We start from the raw sequence: 5,636 nt of genomic DNA on the forward strand, positions 1-5,636 counted from the left end.
TTATTGCATTAGAAAACCTCAATGTAACTGCCATTAATGTATGAAACCTTGAGTCCTTGGTACTTCAAAGTATTAACTTTCACCTTAATCTATGCTAAGATAGTTGATCACAATCAAAGTGGCAGTAATAGTAAATTGGCTTCAGTCTTCTAGGGCAAAGAAAGAAAATAGTTAGCCAGGATGTCTGCTATTGATTACTATCTGGTGGTTCTTCTGATACAGAAAATGTGGTCTGGACGGCTTCGCGGAAAAAGCTATTTAAATATTCTGTAGTCCATGACGGCATTTTAAAAAAAAAGTTTCCTTGATTGAGTGTTTCTACCGCAAGTGCCACAGGATATCAAAACAACCATTTCTGTGATGTGAAACTCTTGCACGGTAGAATTGTAATCCAAATTCTTGTTATCCACAGGGGATAAGGGCACAGAACATCTGTGCATAACACAAAAATGTGGATAGTGCAATAATGGAAATTCCTTGTCCACTGTGAAGGGCCACATGATCTCTTGGCACCTGTTAATTAGGAAAAGGAAAATTGGATCCGAGGCTGATTTTGCTAGTATACAAATATGCTGTAGCGAATCTGCTTATAATGAGGAGTGAGTGGACCATAGTTTAGTCTTTCTGGTCATCAAATTGGGGAGGCGAAGGCCTAGTGGTATTACCACTGGACTGTTAATCCAAAAACCCAAGAAATGTTCTGGGGACTCGGGTTTGAATCCCGCCAAGGCAGATGGTGGAAACTGAGGTCAATCAAATCTGGAATTAAGTGTCTAATGATGACCATGAGTCCATTGTCAATTGTCAAGAAAAACCCTACTGGTTCACTAAAAACTGCCATTCTTAGCTGGTGTGGCCTACGTGTGACTCCAGACCCACAGCAATGTGGTTGACTCTTAACTGCCCTCTGGGCTGTTAGATATCAGCAATACATTCTAGTCTAGCTAGCAATGCCCTCATCCCATGAATGAAGATACAAGAAAAGGCAAAGATTGGATCTGGTTTGGTTGTGAAGCCCTTTATCATAGAATCCCTATGGTGTGGAAACAGGCCCTTCAGCCCAACAAGTCCACAGTAACCCTCAGAGCATCCCACCCAGACCCATCCCCCTATAACTCACCTAATCTACACATCCCTGAACACTATGGGCAATTTAGCATAGCCAATCCACCTAGCCTGCACATCTTTGGACTGTGGGAGGAAACTGGAGCACCCGGAGGAAACCCACGCAGACATGGGGAGAACGTGCAAACTCCACACAGACAGTTGCCTGAGGGTGGAATTGAACGCAGGTTCCTGGTGCTGTAAGACAGCAGTGCTAACCACTGAGCCACCGTGCCGCCATGTTATGTTGTAGTAGTGAACTGGATCTCCATCTGGAGTCACTCATGATGGGCGCGCAATGCACGAGGGCATTGTCAGCACCAATGGAACTATATGTCACAAATAAGGATTCAGTACCTTTACAAGAAAATAAAATTGAAAACAAAACTCACTGAATAAGCACAATAATTGCTGATGTTCCCTGATCATTTCCCGAAGAAAGCAGAAGAAAATTAAAGTTCAGATCATGGACATTACATTAAACAATCTTCATCACTGATCAGGTAATTAAATTAAGATTTAGCATGCATCATGAGCAAGAGGGACAAGTTAATTGAGTTAGTTGTATTGTTTTCCATTTCTGCCTGTAACAGGTGTCTGTTTGATAGGTTATGGGTGTAACTGTCTTGGTCAACATTTTTTGCTCATCCCTAACTGCCCTTGAGAGGCTGGTGGTGAGCTGCCTTCTTGAATCACTGCACAGTCCCATTTGGCATAGATACATCAACAGTGCTATTAGAAAGGACTCAGCAACACCAAAGGAATGGTGATATAGTTCCAAGTCAGGATGGTGTGTGGCTTATTGGGAAACTTGTAGGTGGTGGTGTTTCCATGCACCTCCTGAGTTTGTTCTTCTGGCTGGTAGAGGTCATGGGTTTGGAAGGTATTGAAGGAGTCTTGGTGAGTTGCTGCATTGCATCTTATAGATGGTATGTGCTCCTACTCCTGTGCACTGGTGGTGAAGGAAATATATGTTGAAAGTCATGGAAATGGCAGCAATCAATGGAGATACTTTGTCTTGGATGATGTTTAGATTCTTGATTGTTGTTAGAGCTGCTGTCATCCAGGTGAGTAGAGTGTATTCCATCACATACCTCATTTGTCTCTTCTTGATAGTGGACAGGCTTTGGGGAGACAGGAGATGAGTTACTCGACCCAGATTTCCTAGCCTCTGACTGTGTAGCGACGTATATATATGTTCCTAGTCCAGTTCAGTTCTAGTTAATGGTAACCCCAAGATGTTGATAGTAGGGGATTCAGCAATGGTAATGCTGTTGAACATCAAGGGGAAGAGGATAGATTTTCTCTTGTTGGAAGTGGCCATTACCTGACCCTTATGTGGCGTGAAAGTTACTTGCCATTTATCAGCCCAAACCTGGATGTTGTCAAAGTCTTGTTGCATATGGGCACAGGCTGCTGAATATTGTACATTATTCTGTGAAAATTCCCATTTCTAAATTTATGATGGAGGGAAGGCTGCTCGATGAAGCAGGTGATGATTGGGCCGAGGAGAGTACCCTCAGGAACATATGTGATGATGTCCTCAGACTGAGCTGATTGACCTCCAATAAGTACAACCATCTTCCTTTGCGGTAGGTATGACTCTAGTCAATGAAGAAATTTAATCCTGGTTCCCATTGATTCTAGTTTTGCTAAGGCTCCTTGATGTAACCCTCAGTCAAATGCTACCTTAATGTCAAGAATAATGATTCTCATCTCACCAGAGCTGTTTTTTTAAATCAGCTTTATTTTTAATCTATGCTTGTTTTTTTTTAATTCATTCACGGGATGAGGGCGTCGCTGGCCAGGCAGCATTTATTGCTCATTCCTAATTGCCCAGAGGGCAGTTCAGAGTCAACCACATTGCTGTGGGTCTGGAGTCACATGTAGGCCAGACCAGGTAAGGATGGCAATTTCCTTCCCTAAAGAACATTAGTGAACCAGATGGGTTTTTCCTGACAATTGACAATGGATTCATTTTCGTCATTAGATTCTTAATTCCAGATATTTATTGAATTCAAGTTCCACCATCTGCTTTGGTGGGATTCGAACCCGGGTCCCCAGAACATTATCTGGGTCTCTGGATTAACAGTCCAGCGATAATACCACTAGGCCATCGCCTCCCTTGAACTAAGGCTGTACGACCAACACTCCCAACAGCACTCCTTTAAGAGTATCTCCTTGTCCCTCCACAGAACTAGATCTTTTTGTCAGCAGTATGTTATGTAGACTTAAATATGAACTGCAGGAGGGTTCTATACCTTCTGTTGTATGAATGAATTTTGTGGAAATGGACTATTTATTGAAAATTGGAATATGTCCCTCAGAAACAGTACAGAAACATTTCCATTCAAATTGTGCCTTCCACAAGGATATGGGAAGCATGTTTAGTGAAGAGAATGCAGTTCCTCTATACCAGCAACTACATCCTAATTTAATCCAAGTGTGACAAGAGCTAAATATACAGCTTTCCTCTGTTTGTTTTGCCCCTAACCTTCTACGGAAATCTAATGGCTTGCTCCACACAGAACTGGGTGGTGTGTTGGCTCAGTGGTTAGCACTGCTGCCTCACAGGGACCCAGGTTCGATTCCACCCTCGGGTGGCTGTCTGTGTGGAGTTTGCACATTCTCCCTGTGTCTGCATGGGTTTCCTCCAGGTTCTCTGGTTTCCTCCCACAGTCCAAAGATATGCAGTTTAGATGGATTGGTCATGCTAAATTGCTCGCAGTGTCCAGGGGCGTGTAAATTAGCTGGATTGGACATGGGAAATGCTGGGTTACAGGGAAAGGGAAGGGGGTGGGTCTGGGTGGAATGTTCTTTGGAGGGGCTGTGCAGACTTGTTGGGCCAAATGGCCTGTTTCCACACTGTAGAGATTCTATGATAACTTCCCTGTTTTGTGGCACCAGCTATAATGTATTGTCAGGGAAGGGGGCATTTTTGTCAACATTGCTTCTAGCCATTTGTTTCTGCAATAAAGATTTGTTTTGCATTACAAAAAAATGTTTTTTTTAAATGCACAGCATCAGCATTTTAAGTACTAGATATTTTAATTAGAAGTGAATAATAATTCTATTTGAAACAAATACTTTCAAATTTTAGGCAGGCATTATTTTTAACATGTCTTGTGGGCTGAGACAAAGAGGAACATAAGAATTTTCAGAATGGAGTAGGCAATTCAGTCACTGCCACCTGCTTCATTGATAGTTTAATACTTTGTGTTAGATGCTGAGATCCACTATAAGTAGAATTTGGACATTTACAAAAAATGTCTTTGCAGTTTGAAACCATTTTAAACATTTTTAAACTCCATTTTAAGCTTGTCCTCACAAAAGATTAGTCCTAATATCAACTCAAGACAGACACAAGACTTTTTAAAGATTTGTTCTTTTTCATTATTGTTCCTTACATTGTTTATTAATCTCCCAATAAAAAAAATGCTGGAATGTAAATCCTAATTTTAGCTTTGATAACTGTGAACCTATACCAATTTGTTCAGCTTTGAAAAGCAAACTATTGGGAAACCCAGAAGAATATTGTTTGCTTATGTTTGCTCAGTCCAGATCAGCGCTTCTATTGTAAATATAAGATTTCACAAAGAGAGAGAAATATAATTGGGGTGACGATCAAGTGAACACATGGTATATAGGATAGATAAGATTGAAAGGTGAGCAAGACAGACTATGGAGAGCAAATGTTATAAGTAGCACAGAAGACTTGTAAAAAAAACAGAAGAACTGCGGATGCTGTAAATCAGAAACAAAAACAGAAATTGCTGGAAAAGCTCAGCAGATTTGGCAGCATCCGTGGAGAGAAATCAGAGTTAACGTTTTGGGTCGAGTGACTCTTCCTCAGAACTTCAGTCTTCTGAAAGAAAAACTTTCTGCAATAGCACTGTATATGTGTTTGATTTCTTAATTTCCATATTTTAATTGGTTGATTTTATGTACAAAATAGATTTTAAAATGAGCAAGCAACTACCAAAACAAACATGAATATTTATACAGAATATTGAAAACCAGGTCTTACTTTAATCACAGAATCCCCACACTGTGGAAGCAGGCCATTCAGCCCATCAAGTGTACACTGACCCTCCAAACAGGATCGCACCCAGACCAATCCCCTTACCCTATCCCTGTAACCCTGCCTTTCCCATGGCTAATTCACCTAGCCTGCACATCCCTGGATACTATGGGCAATTTAGCATAGCCAATCCACCTGACCTCCACATCTTTGAATTGTGGGAGGAAACCGGAGCACCTAGAGGAAACCCACACAGACACGGTGAGAATGTGCAAACTCCACACAAACTGTTGCCTGAGACCGGAATCAAACCTGGGTCCCTGGTGCTGTGCCAAGGATGCAGGGCACAGTGCTAACCATTGTGTAACTGTGCCGTTCTTGAGAATACTTGCCTCCAGTGAAATGGCCAGAATAAGTAGGTGGAGAGAAAGTAGGAACTGCAGATGCTGGAGAATCTGAGATGACAAGGTGTAGAGCTGGATGAACACAGCAGGCCAAGCAGCATCAGAGG

This window comes from Rhincodon typus, chromosome 11 (genome assembly GCF_021869965.1).
Source record: "Rhincodon typus isolate 14 chromosome 11, sRhiTyp1.1, whole genome shotgun sequence".
NCBI classification, from domain to species: domain Eukaryota; kingdom Metazoa; phylum Chordata; class Chondrichthyes; order Orectolobiformes; family Rhincodontidae; genus Rhincodon; species Rhincodon typus.